Source organism: Cervus canadensis, chromosome 28 (assembly GCF_019320065.1).
Source record: "Cervus canadensis isolate Bull #8, Minnesota chromosome 28, ASM1932006v1, whole genome shotgun sequence".
Classification (NCBI taxonomy): Eukaryota; Metazoa; Chordata; class Mammalia; order Artiodactyla; family Cervidae; genus Cervus; species Cervus canadensis.
The window spans coordinates 49752608-49767681 of record NC_057413.1 but is presented as its reverse complement, the minus strand read 5'-3'; the positions used below and the strand labels follow the sequence as shown (position 1 = coordinate 49767681).

At 34.7% G+C, this 15074-nt stretch overlaps 1 protein-coding gene across 6 annotated transcripts in view; it reads left to right on the top strand.

Annotated features, from left to right (window-relative positions):
- Positions 1-15074, top strand: part of SUPT3H (SPT3 homolog, SAGA and STAGA complex component) — a 347771-nt gene that overhangs the window by 66402 nt on the left and 266295 nt on the right. Inside the window, exon 1 of one of the 6 annotated variants that reach the window (XM_043449970.1) lies at positions 10234-10252. The exons of the other annotated variants lie outside the window; for them this stretch is intronic. The gene's annotated coding sequence lies outside the window, so the exon portion shown is untranslated. Of the gene's footprint in view, positions 1-10233; positions 10253-15074 lie in introns of those variants that run through there. 6 annotated transcript variants of the gene reach the window in all.

The following is a 15074-nucleotide window of genomic DNA, read 5'->3' as shown; positions in this document are numbered from 1 at the left end:
GTAGTATTGATACGTGGGTGAGCAAAGCATAATAAGGATGAGAGAGATGGGGTACTTGACTTAGCTTCATGGGTAACAGTTGGGCCGGATGCGATACTTAAACTGAATTTTAAAAGAGTAATTATAGCTAACACTTCAAGTGTTTCTTGCATGGCTCCATACTCGTTAAGGCTTTATATGCATTAACTCATTTACATCTCAACCCTATGTGAAAGCTATCATTATCAATATTTACCTATAAACAAACCATGACACAGAGAGATGAGGACTTTGCCAAAATGATACAGGATTTAGTTCAGTTTGTGATAAAGATTCAAACTCAGGTAGTTGGCCCCCAAGTCTGTGTGCTGTTAAACATTGCACTGGATTGTGTCTCAGGACTCTTGGAGTCCCAGGGTTGAGATAAGAGAGAGAGTTGTGACCCACGTGGTGGTCACTGTGGGGTCTTCCAGGGAGATAAGTTCGGGAACTCCAGAGAGATGCGCTGTCCAGATGGAATTCATATGCAGTTGTAGAGGCTTGACAGGGCACAGCCACTAAGGGAGCTGCAGAATCTACGCCGGGCGCTTGACTGACACATGTGGAGGGTTGGTGGGCGATGAGACTGAGAGGTAGATAGTTTTAGGTCCTGAAAGACTTCATGCACTGCGCTTACATTACCCTGGGATCTTCTGCTGGTTTAAGGATGGTAATCTTTGCGTTTGTTCCCTTGGTCTACATTTAAGTCAGAGTTTCTCCCCACACCTACCTTCATTTGCATCTCTCTGAATGGATGGAGTAGAGGCAGAGTGGGCAAGTGGTAGAAGATGAGATTACAGACCTATTAGGGGCTCCATCAGGTCGGGCTTTTGAATAATTGAGAAATCGAATTCCACAGAATTTTAATCAGTGACAGTTGTACTCGGGATCTGAACGTTTTAAATTTCAAGAATTATTTTAATAGTTTTTCCAGAAAGATTATTCAAATCTTCATCTGTTTTACTTACGAAATAAGCTAGTTATCAGAAATTTTTATCTGTCCAATTATTTTTCTGTTGCTTAAAGGTCAAAACAAGCACTTTCTGTGTTTACTGTCTTATTCATGAATGACTTATAGTCCTCCTCAGTATGTTTGCTTGTTGTCCAAGAATGCCACAGTCAAGTGTTTTTTAACGGATTGTTCTGTCATTCGTTATAATCATCTTTATTGAACAAGTCACAGACTTATCATTGTCCTCTTCTCAATATAATTCTTGCTCATGAGTTGTAGTGCTTTGAAGAAATCACTCAGTTCTTTTGAAATGACATTTAAAATGAAATCAACTTCTAGTTGTTAGAAAAAGTAACAGCTGTGACTTTGTAAGCTACTCTTAGTGGCTTTGGAAGCTAGTTGGTTAGCTAGTTGTCATTATGAGGTCATTTTCCAAAAAAAGATGAAGTCATTTGCCATCTTGTTTTAGTCATACTGGGCTTTTTCTTTGACCAAATATTTTCAAATTACACATTCCCACCCACTTATTTTCATAGTTGATAATACCTTCATGAAATAAAATAATGATGGAACTTTTAAAGGGCAACAGTTCATACTTAATCTGGTCAGTATTTGATTTGTGTTTTAAATCATAGTTAGAAAAAGACCTCTGTAGACTTGAAATATTATTAATTTATATATACTAATAAGAGAGCCAAGTAGTGTGCAGTATTGTGTACATAAATCTCAGCACACAGAACTTGAATTCTACCAAGAACTCTGTATTCCCAAGTCCCTGTAAGGTGATAAGCTAATCAGATCCCTATAATCTCTATCTGCTTGAATTCCTACTGCACCACTGTATATCACTTTAAATTCTCTTCTGGTGTCTGCCCCTCCAGATCTACTTGTGATGAAAATTAATAGGTAATAGAGGTAAGAAGCAACTCTCTCAGTCATTCCCATCTATTTTTTACTGGTGCCTAAATTGTTTCTTCTTCAGGGTTGCAGCTCATAAACTATGTTTATTTTTTAAATTTTTAGTATATTTGAAAAAAATTTAAAAATATTTATTTATTTATTTGACTCTGCCAGGTCTTAGTTGGGGTGCGTGGGATCTAGTTCCCTGACCTTGAACTTGGGCCCTTGCATTGGCAGAGTGGAATCTTAGCCCTTGGACCACCAGGGAAGTCTCTGTACATTTATTTTAGCCTCATCATTCCAGACAGATAAGAAGGGCTAATTCTAGATACTGGGTGACTGATCCAATTGTCCTTTTCTCGTGAAGGAAAAGTAATTAGTATAGTGTTGTTATGCAGTAATATAAAAAGAGTTATATATAATGTAGGAAGGTATTTCTAGTAGTGAAAACTCTATGGTGTATTAGATTTATCTTTATGTAATATTAATCTGAAAATAAAATCATGGGATAAATGGAGAGTCCCAAACTAGATTCAGTTGCTTTTAAAAATTTACCATAAGAACCATAAGATGAGAATAAACAATTATTAAATAATGTCACATTGGATTACAAGTTTAATATAAAGATAAGAAAAACTGATGGAAAATGGAAAAGCTTTTTATCTTTAGAGATATTATAATTAAAATATAATTTCCTGACAATCAGAGTATTAATGTTGAAGTAGTAAATACTGTTGACTTTAATTATTAAAGTGGCATAGTCTGAGGAACTAGTCTTACCTCTATATTAATGTTTTCTTAAATGTGCCCTGAGTAAAGCTTCCCTTCAAGTGCTTCTTGAAGAAAAGTTGTTCAAGTTAAAGAAGACGGAGGAAGGTGGTATTTTTGGTGCTTGCCACTGTATGTACTCTGTTAAAGGCTCTGAGCAGTCCTGCAGTAAAGAGACTTTTAATTCTGGGTTTCCCAACCTTAGTTATCTTTTGTTTTCTCTATACCTACTAATGTGTTCTACATTTGTGTACCCTGAAACACGTTCTAGTAAATGCTGCTGCTGCTGCTGCTAAGTCACTTCAGTCGTGTCCGACTCTGTGCGACCCCATAGACGGCAGCCCACCAGGCTCCCCCGTCCCTGGGATTCTCCAGGCAAGAACACGAGTGGGTTGCCATTTCCTTCTCCAATGCGTGAAAGTGACAAGTGAAAGTGAAGTTGCTCAGTCGTGTCTGACTCTTAGCGACCCCATGAACAGCAGCCTACCAGGCTCCTCCATCCGTGGAATTTTCCAGGCAAGAGTACTGGAGTGGGATGCCATTGCCTTCTCCTCTCATTCTTTATCTTTTCCTCAGGTATATTGATGGCAGTAGGACATACCCAGGCTTTACTTATTTGGGTCCTTAGATGAATGACTTCAGTTCAGTTCAGTTATTCATTATAACCTTCAGTTATAATGTTCCCATTTCTCTGTCAAAAAGGCCTGCATGACACTGCCCTTTTGAAGATTTGGAAAAAAGTTGTATTTCCTGACTGTTGTGCTTCATTTTATTAGGTAAAACAATGGGAGCCAGTATGCTTTTCTCTTAACTTTAACTGACATGACACTCAAAACGAAGATCTGTGTTCAGTTAATAAACCCAGACTAGGTTATCAGAAATAATTTTCCTTCTGAAACTATCACAACTATTTTCTTAGTTATCTAGCTTTTTAGTTTTGTTGAATAGTTTTGGGTTTTATCTCTTTCTAATAGTTAACTTTAAATACTTTTTTGAAAGTAGGTGAACTGCACATTTCTATAATGGCTCATTGCTAGAATGAGAGAAAAATTCTTATGTCAGTTGTTTTCTGTAAGAATATGTGGTGGTTATGTTTGAGAAATTGTATTTCAAATGGTCTCCAGTTTGCCTTAATCATTCATTTAAAAATACTCTTTTGCACTGGATGAGCATTTTTTCCTTTACCAGGTTAGGCAGGTTTACAGACCATGTGTTTACTTGGATGCTAAGCAATGGAAAAACACATCATTTACTGTTAAAGTTTTTTTGAATTTTCATAATTTGGATGATTTACAGTTATTAATTACAGTGCTGCTTGCAAACCTCTGATTTTTTTTTTTCAGTTTTTATTGGAGTTGTGTGTGTGTGTGTTAGTTGTTCAGTTGTGTCAGACTCTTTGCGACCTCTTGGACTGTACCCACCAGGCTCCTCTGTCCTTGGGATTCTCTAGGCAAGAATACTGGCGTGGGCTGCCATTCTCTTCTCCAGGGCATCTTGCCCACCCAGGGCTTGAACCAGAGTCTTGCACATTGCAGGCAGGTTCTTTATCATCTGGGCTACTAGGGAAGCCCTTATTGGAGTCTTATTGGGTTTCTGAATTTGTCACAGTAGCAGGATTATGACTTCGTCCAATTATGAGAGATAGAGAAAGGAAAAGTCCATTTTTTTCCAGTGGTATGTTTAATGATTTTATTCCCGTTTAGTTATAATTTTTGAAATCAAGGTATTTGATTCTATGGAAAGAGAATAATTTTATATTGATGTTTCACTTGGCACCAAAGAGTATAAGGAGTCTACCTATAAATCATTTTGCTATTGCACAAACATGCCAAAACTCAGTGACAGCAATTATTTATTATTGCCTATTTGTTTGGGTCTTTTGACTGGACTTAGGCAGCTCTGCTTCTGACTGTAGATGTGTGGGTGGGGGGTGTAGGCTATAGTCCCCTTCACTTTCCTCTTTATTTTATGAGGTACCTCAGGAATGTTCTTATTTTGGTGATGGCAGAGTCTCAAGAGGGCCTTTTAAGGCCTTGGTTTATAACTGGCACATTTTGTCACTTCTGCCCATTTATCAACTGACAAAGAAAAGTTCACATGGCCGATTTAAAGTCAAGAGGCAGAGAAGTACACTCCACCCACAGTCAGGCCATGGTGTGTTGTGGATGGAAACCTGGAACCTGTTATGTAAACTACCACAGTTTGAGAGTTTAAGGGAGATAAATTAATTAGACTCTTAAGTGATTTGAATATTAACTAAATTCCCCTAGTCAACATCCCTTAATATCTGTTTTTTAATTTATATTTTTAAATTGAATAAATATCAATTAACTACCCTGACACACTCAAATCTATGTTGGGATTGTTTTAAAGCTCAAAATAAAAGTGTAAAAATTACACTTACATGCATGTGTAAAAACATGCATATGTGTATTAATATTTATGTATGAATATGGTAGAGAACTAAAAGAAACTTTTTTTTCATTCTAGACCTGTTTTATAAATTAGAATCTGAGATATGTGTGACATAGTCAGCCTTTTCATTAATACTATTGTATTAAATTTATTAACAGTTTTGGTAAAGAGGATTTCCATGATGGCTATCTCTGTTACGTTTGAAAATATATTTATATCTTACGCTTTTAAATTAGTGCATATAGCTGAGTATAGTGTCTGGATATTTTCACTGTGTGAGAAGACTGAAAAGAATTTAAATTATTATGTAAAGAAAAGTAATTAGAAATGTGATTTTTCTCATTTAAATTTTACGAATCTTCAAATTGTTCACATGCACCTGCTTTAATGTTTTCATCAGTGCTAGAGATGTTTTTAAGATTTCACACACAGTGTATATGATCTTTATTCATTCTTGATTGAGGTACAGCATAATTTAATGTAATAATTAGAAATTTTTACTGTGTTGTAAGTACCTATTCTTTGTGATATTTACATGATAAGTACTTTCACATTTTTTTAGCATTAATTTTTTTTCTTTTACAGTAGCATTTAGCATTTCTAATTTTAAAGTAATACTCCCAGAAATAATGACTAAACCTGTATTGAATTTCTTTGTTGCTTCTCTCTCTTCATTTTTTAAATTGTGATTTTGTTAGGTGGCTTTTGTAAGCTTCCAGAACTAGTGTTGAGTGAGGTTGATTCAGGCTACTGTATGATTCCCAAATTATACTTCTTGATTCTAAATAAAATATCTTGGTAGAGTGCCCTCAGCAGGAGATCCTTTGTTAGGATTCTAAGATGAGACAACTCTGTTTTTCTAAATTTTGTGAAGAAAAGAAGTTTGATTTATATTTGGACAAAAGACATACATAAGTTCATTTTTGATCACCTCGAGAAGGTAGATTTTAACTTATTTCTGTCTTCTTCACATACACATTGTTTTTTTCCTTTGGTGTAGTCTTGTTTTTAACTGCTTTCAAGGTATTAATTGATCAAACATAATATTCCTGCATGTATAATATATTCAAAATGTCCACTAAAAAAATGGTTATAATTTTCATTGGATTGCTGCAAGGACCACACAAATTTTATGTGGTTTTTCATGGCCATGTGACATCATTTGTACTTTTTCTGAAAAATTATTTCCAAAGACAGGAGATAGAAACCGTAATTTGGTGCGCGTTCTATATTTAACGGTTTTTAAAAATTACTTGACTTTAACCTTTATGCACTTAAAGGTATTATCAGTATTGCTCAGTGTCTTTTCTTGCTTACTTGAAAGTTATGATTGCTAAGAAGACGTATATCCTTATATCTGCCTTCTCTACCAAAATATTTTATTTAGAATCAAAAAGGAAGTTCAGTACAAGTTTTGTCATTATTCCTGGGAGTATTACTTTAAAATAGGAAAGAATAAATAGATCCTTACAACAAGAGAAGTAGATGAACAGAGTGAAGTTTGTTCAAAACAAAACAAAGAGAAGTTTGTGTTAGAGGAACAAAAATGAAAACTCAGTTTCAAACTTTTGAGATAAAGCAAAAGCAGTGCTCAGAGAGAAATTCACAGCTGTAAATACATTAAAAAGGAAGAAAGATCTCAAGTCAATAACCAATATCACAACAATAGATTACAGGTAAAACAGCTCCAAGAAACAGACATATTATAAGGGGCAACACTGAAAGTGAACGTGAAAGTCACTGAGTCGTGTCTTACGCTTTGCAACGCCATGGACTATATATTCCATGGAATTCTCTAGGCCAGAATACTGGAGTGGCTAGCCTTTCCCTTCTCCAGGGGATCTTCCCAACCCAGGGATCAAACCCAGGTCTCCCACATTGCAGGTGGATTCTTTACCAGCTGAGCCACAAGGAAAGCCCAAATTCAAGATGAGACAAAATCATGAACATTAGAATAATTTGAAGTCTCTGGCACCTACTAATAAAGCAAGCAAAGTCACCTCTTATGTTAAGGATGTATTGGTATTTATTTCAGTAACTGTTACCAAATATGACATGCCTTGCTGTCAAGAAAAAATTACAAGGCATGCCAAAGGCAAAAACACAGAGAAAAAAAAGCAATCATCAGAAACAAATTTGTATATGACATAGATATTGGAATTATCAAACAGGACATTTAAATAATTTAAACTAACTATGACAAACATGTTAAGGACTCTAATGGAAAAAGTAGACGACTTGTAAGAACAGACAGGTAACACAGGCAGACCTGTAAATTCTAAGAATCAAAATGAAATGGTAAAGAAACTGAAGTTCACTTTTGTAAAGGAAATGAAAAATCCTGTGATGGACTCATGTGTAGATGCAAAAGAGACAAAAAAGGAATCACTGAACTTGAAGATTGGTCTATAGAATTTCCCTAAACTGATATGCAAGGAGGGGGAAAAAAAAGCATGAAAACAAAAACAGAACAGTACATCCAAGAAACATGACATAATATCAAGAGGCAGAACACACATCTTATTGAAACTCTGGAAGGTGGAGAGAGAACAGAGAAATATTTCAAGTAATAGTAGCCAGAATGTTCCAAAACTAGTGACAGATCCAGGAAGCCCAGAGTATATCTAGAAGAATAAAATACACACACATACATACCTCTTGGTACATCACACTGAAACAACACAAAAATCAGTATGTAAAATAAAAAACAAAGGGAAAATCTTGAAAAAAGCAAGAAGAAAAAAATATATCTATAGAGGTACAAGGGTAGGAATGAACAGGGTTCTTATCAGAAATCATGCAAGCAAGAGAAAGAAGTGAAATATTTTAAGTGTTGAAAGGAAAAAACCCACCAATGTAGAATTCTATATCCAGAAAAATTATCCTTCAGAAGTAAAAAGGGAATACTATAGACTTTTTCAGACAAAGGAAAACTAAGCAATTTCATCACCAGCAGACCTATTCTGCAAGAAATATTCTCCAGAAAATTTAAAAAGAAAGAAAGAGAAAGGGGAATGGGGTGGGAATTTAGAAAATACAAAAACCAGTTTAAAAGAAAATATTTTTAAGTGAGAGAAGACCTGATTTGCTTATATCAGAATGATAAATGAAAATAGAATGAACTTATCTATTAAAAGAAAAATTGATTTGAATTGAAATTTCCCCTATGATGTGTTTGACTGAGAAGACAATTGCTATAATTAAAAGTTTTCCTTGACATACATACAGTTATTTCAAGATGTCCTCGAGAATTTTTATTCTTTTGATTAATGTTGTATTCTGTAAGTGAATTGAATACATACAAAAGAGCACACAACAGACACCTTACATTATCATTTTATTGTAAGTTATAAATCTGACCAATTGGCTATTGAGGAGCGTGTTGATTCGTTTTGATCTGTTTATGTCTTTTCCAGGCTTCCATCTCTTACTGATTTTCGTGGTTTCTAATTTTACTTCATTGTGGTGTGTGAGATGTTACCTGTTTAAAATTCATTGACTTATTTTGTGTTGTTTCTAGCATGTTGTCTGTTTTGGAGAATGCTCTGTTAGTCTTGAGAAGAAGAAAGTGCATTCTGTTGTTGGTTGGATTGGTCTATAGGTGTCTGCGGGTCCGGTTGGTTTATAATGTTGTTAAAAGTCTTATTGTTTCTTCTTTCTACTTCTGTCTTACTATTGTAAGAGGACTTTTCTTAGCCATTTTTAAAATTTAAATATAGTTAGTTTGCATTGTTGTGTTAGCTTCACGTATACAACAAAGTGATTCAGTTATGTATCTATATTCTTTTTCAGACTCTTTTTCATTATAGGTTTTTGTAAGACATTAATTAAACATAGTTCCCTGTGTTATGCAGTAGGTCCTTGTTGTTTATCTGTTTTATACACAGTAGTGTGTACATGGAGAAAGTAAAAATGTCTTGGTAACATTACAAGTTTGTAGCAGGTAGACTGAATTTTCTTCCAGTTGAAATTTAGGCATTTCCAGGTTCCTGGTTTAGACTTACTAATGTCTTAATAATTTTATAATAATCAAATTTTAGTTATAAAATATAATGCTAATATACTGGGAAGGTTTTCCAGTAAAAGGCCCAGTGCAGTGATTTTGAAGACACTATTTAGTTCCACTTACTACTCTTCTTATGTCATTTATTGAGAAGATACTTCCTTTTTTCTTCCTAAGTATTAGCTTGATTTTCTTGAGAAAGTTAGCAAATGAAAGAAAAAAGTTGACTGGTGAACTTTCTGCCATTTTCCTTCACCACAACAGTTTAAAAATGTGCATGAAACACTTTAAATAAAAGCTGGGTTATCTGGTAATGCAGGTGATGTAGTGGTGGACATTTCTGATTTGTTTAGATTAGGAATTTATTGAAAGGAATTGGATCAGGACTGAACAGACTGGGTCAGGTCTTTCCCACCAATTCTCATCTTAGTGACTTCGATGTAGCTCAGTTAAGCCTTTCACATATTTCTTACTGGAAAATCAGATGTCAGATTGTGATATTTTATTTGGCTATTTAGTCAGCTTGGTAAGAAATTCTTCTGTTGTTCAGATGATCTTTTGTATAGGTAATTCATGTAAGGATTTTTCAGGGGTTTTCTGTTCTTCATAAATTAGTGAAGATTCTGTGAACATCTTTGTGCCACTGCTCCCCAAGAAGTTGGCAAAAGCTATTAGATGTTCTTATGCAGTTAGTGTTAATTCATTGTTTTATTGGTTCAATTAAAATGTAGAATAAAAGGCAAATAATCTGTATTATTAAAGACCTAAATATAACAATAAAAATTAATACAAATTTGACTTATCATTCAATATACTTGTAGACTTTACAGTGATACATTGCCGTTCAGTCAACAATGCTGCTAGAATGCTGTCACTTAGCTTGACTTTTTCTAAATGGGCCAAGCCTTTTTTTTCTTTTTTAAGGCACATTGATTTCTGATAGGAATAAATTGAACGTGCAGTGACCATGGTGGCTTTGGCCATGATTTTTAGGTAAACCACAACTAATTCATAAAGTGCTGTGGACCCTTTAATACCTACCAAAAGTGGGCAGGATGTCAATTTGGAAGATTCCATCTAAAACATATTCCTTTACTTGGCTCTTGAAAAACCCTCCCGCAGTACCCTGCATAGAATGTAGTTTATTTACTGAGAAGAAGGAATGGTTGAGTCAACTCACAGGAGATAAATCTGTGGTAGGTGTTACAGGCTGATTTTTAAGCCACACACCATCTCCCTCTTTCAGTTTATTTTACTTGCTAATATGTAAATTTTATTAACGAAGCTAGGAGAGCTCATTCAGAGATATTTTAGACTTCTTTTCAGTGGAGGAAAACAGTGCTTTTGTTAGGAATGACAAATTAGTTTTGTCACTGAGCTTTTAGGAGGGGATTAATTCTTCATATAATCTCTATTAAGATTCTTCATATAATCTCTATTAAGACTGGGGAAAAGTAACTATCCAATGTTAATTTATAGTTTTAAGAGATAATTTACAGTGTTATCTTCCATTTGATTAGCCAATAGAGATGAACCTGTTATTTCCAGTATCAGTTTTGAGCATCAATATTAAACTGTCTTCCGTGGAAGTATCGGTGTGTACAGCAGCATCCAGCTAAGACCCAGACCAGGCCTCAGAGTTACTAGTTTTTACATGGCTTGATTAAAAAAGAGGAGGCTCCTATGCACTGAAATTTTCTCTTTTCAAATGGGCACATTTCCCAGCATAAATATGATACTTCTGTACTAATCAGGATGGAGTCTTATCCTGCAATGGGACTTACATTTTGGGCTTTTCACCACATCATTGCTGTTTTCTATGTGGTCAAAAATAGATATAGAGTAAACCAACCCCAAAAGTCAATTACAGGGTTTTATAGTGATGTACTGTGAAAAATCTGGTCGTGTTTTTCATTATACAGAATGTTCTTTCCAAAGACATAAACAGAAAAAGCACATATGTTTGATTTTAAAAATAACTCTGCTTAGCTCTTTAAAATGCTGGGGACATTTTGGATACTTTTAAATGATCAGCATTATAATTAAATGATAAACCTTCTATCTAAAGGCAGCCGTGGCTTGTAATTATTTATTCAACTTCTCCCCCAACTTTAAATGTTTTTTTTGTTTTTGGTGAGGGATCAACATAAATACTTTGAAAGTATTTCTAATATATATTTGTATGATCTGGTAAACTCATCTTATTTTCTAATCTCTTCCGAAGAAGCAAATGCTAATACATATTATATCATTTTTGGAACATGCATGCTAATTTATAAGTAATATATTATAAAAAGTATGGAAAATGAAAACCATTTGTCCATTAGGAATTAGTGCGATATTTAAAATGATTTATGAAATCTATTTGCTAATATAGTTGCTAAAGTAATATAAAATAGTACTTAAAATTATTTGAAGTTAAACTTTACATTCTTAAGGAAAGCTTATTTGAGCCTCCCAGAACCTTAAAATGAATGAAAACTTTTTTTTATGATGGCATTTTATTGGAAGAGAGACTTAGAAGCCTTATAATTTAAAATTTTACATTTTATTAATGATTATTTGCCATTTTCCAGCTTTAAACTGTAGTTAATTTACATTTTGGCTGTTTGAAAATGTACAAATAAATGTTTCATATTTAATCCTTTGGTTCTATAGTTAAGATTTAATTTTCCATAGTCAGATTTCAGCCTAATGCAAGTCTTGGTTTCTTTGCTTTCTTTGTTATCGAAGTCTTTTACTCAGTGACTGACATGATTATCCATCCACTCACTCCTACAGATAACACTGGCAAAGTAGTAACTAAGTGGTAACTGTTTAAACCTGGTTATTCACTCTTTTCTGAGGTGATATAAACAAGAAAACCAGAAGTTTTGTTTCTTTCCATATATACTTGTAGCAGATATTTTTGATTTGATTGATTAAGAGCCATTCTTTCTTTTTTTTATTTATTTTTATTAGTTGGAAGCTAATTACTTTACATTATTGTAGTGGTTTTGCCATACATTGACATGAATCAGCCATGGTTTTACATGTGTTCCCCATCCTGAACCCCTCTCCCACCTCCATCCCCACCCCATCCCTCTGGGTTATCCCAGTGCACCAGCCCTGAGCACTTGTCTCATGCATCCAACCTGGACTGGTGATCTGTTTCACACTTGATAATATACATGTTTCGATGCTGTTCTCTCGAAACATCCCACCCTCGCCTTCTCCCATAGAGTCCAAAAGCTGAAGTCATCTTATTGATAAAACACCTTCTGTGATCTTACTAGGGGCTTCCCTGGTAACTCAGCTGGTAAAGAATCCGCCTGTAATGCAGGAGACCCCCGTTTGATTCCTGTGTCGGGAAGACCCCTTAAGAGAAGGGATAGACTACTCACTCCAGTGTTCTTGGGCTTCCCAGGTGGCTTAGACAGTAAAGCATCCATCTGCAATGCGGGAGACCTGGGTTTGGTCCCTGGGTTAGGAAGATCCCCTGGAGGAGGGTATGGCAACCCACTCCAGTATTCTTGCCTGGAGAATCCCTGTGAACGGTGGAGCCTGGCGGCTGTGGGGTGGCAAAGAGTCGGCCCCACTGAGTGACTAGGCACACAGTGGTCTTACTTGCTCTGTCTCACTGCGTGTTAGCTGTCAGCTTCTCTTTACACTTAGAGACTTGCTGCCTTTGGCCTTCATGTATGCTAACATCTATCTGCATGTCTAATTTGAGCTTGTATGTAATCACTGAATTAAAAATTCTTTGCTTATAGCTTGGGCTGTGTTTTAAATTTTAATGTCATTTGTACTGCTGAGCACAAGACTGTGCTTGCTAATAGTTTGTGGTTAATCATTTATTAATAAGAGAGAGAAGGAAGTGATTTAGGTTTTCTTGAAATAATCTTAATTGATGCTTTATTTTTGTAGAGTAATGTACTTTATTTTGAATGCTTTCTCATACTTTTTAATTAAAAATAAGCAGTTTGAGTTGCAAACAGAACAATGTATTGATCTATTAAAACTTAGCAGTAAATCTGTTATCAAAAACTGTATAGCAACTTATACACACTAAATCATGATTCTTTTTTAGGATGTATCTGTTTGTAGTCTTGATTTTATGCTTAATGTGCAATTTCAGTAACAGCAATAAAATTGACTTATTTTTTGATGCTCATTTCCTCTGCTTCTGTCTTGTGCTTGTCAGTGCTTCATGACTGAAGCCTCTCTTTGTAGATTTACTACAACCTGGGTTTCTATAGATTCTGCTTGAAGTAGAAAATTGTTTAGAATGCTATTAGCTACCTGCTTCAGTCCTTTACCTCAGGACTGTATAGAGAGGGAGTCATTATTGGTTCCTGATTATAAAAGTAGTACATATCCATTTATAGAGAAAAGGCATATCTAAAATATTTTTTTTAAGTACAAAATACTAATGAGCTCAGCATTTTAAAATAATTTTTTATTGCTTGGTGTATATTGCTCAAATATTGATATAGGTATAGATACAAATGTGTGTGTGTGTGCATGTATGTGTATCTTATGTGCGGGTATGTATGTGTGTGTAATACATACATAGAGGGAGAGAGAGACAGAGATTCTGGCACTTGATTCAAACAGAGTATTTTCTTTGTGAATTATTTGTTATTTCTTACTCATTTTAAAGAGATAGATATGTTTATATTTCCTTAGCGAGTTATAAGAATTCTGTGTGTAAGGGAAGGTCTTTAACTCTCTCCATTTTGTATTTCAACGCTTTTTTAGTTTCTTATTTGAAATAATGTTTGCACGTTTACAGTATGATTTTCATTCAGAAGTTTTAAAATCTGTATGTCACATATAACATTCTTATTCGTGTTTTCTGACTTTGGTTCCTAATTGGTGAATACCCTCGATAGCATTAGTATTCAGTCACCTCATAGCTGATAGGAATATCTCATTGAAGATTGAAGATGGTGGCCTCACATGTTGCATTTTTGGTCTCCTTTAATGCTTATTAGACCTTGAACCCAGTTTTCCCAGGAATAATCTATAAGATTTAGAATATTTTCTTTCCTGGCTTATTTTCTTATGTTCTGATACATTATCCCTGATTTTGTTCTCTTGTTCATAATCCCAACGCTACTTACTCACTAGTATCTGTCTTGTTACTTACCGCTAAGCGTGACTGACATAAAATAGGATGGTAGGAAATACTTTTGAATGGATAAATAAATGTCATGAACTGGTTTAAGAGTCACATCTTTTGGTTTCCCTTTTCTGAGAGGAACACCCCCCCCCCCCGCAACTTTGGTGCCAATTTGTACCTTAGAATTTTTAATCCTTCCCTGTTTACATGTTTTAAGTTTTACTCTGCCATTTCCAGGTATGAAATTCCTCTGGAGAAAACTTTGAGCACCAGAGCAGTGTTTATCATATAGTAGGAAATGGGTAAATACTGAACTCAACTGATAATTGAGTGAAAAGACAGCATAGAAACAACCAGCAGTACCATTTTCCTTGCATCTTTGTTATTTCATTAATTTGGTAGATGTATTATGGGTTTCACAGCAATATAAACATATATTCAGGTGCAAGTATAAAATTTCATTTAAACATTGTGTACAAATTGGCTTCAGATCAGAAGAACATCAGCTGTAGAATTAAATCAGAAGCTTCCTCTCCCTAACTGTGATCTTGGGCAAATTTCTTAGCCTGTCTCTGTATAATTTCCTGTCCAAAATGGAACTAATGGCTGTTGATGAGGATTGAGAGAGATGACTGTCGTACAGTATTTGGCACACAGGTGAGAACAGGTAAATATTTATATGTTGTAACCAATCTCCTTTTAATTTGGAACCTAGAGTTAAATTTAGGCATGTCCCTTTATCATTCAGTCATTTAGTGGTTTTTTTCTTTTTTTTTCTTCTCTCATTTCCACTCCCTATTCCTCTCCCCTATACAATGTTTATTTAAATATAATTTATTGAAATAGATTGTTTGAGATAATGGTCTGATTATCTTCTCTTTTAGATTATCTTTATTATCTTGAAGCCCTGTCAT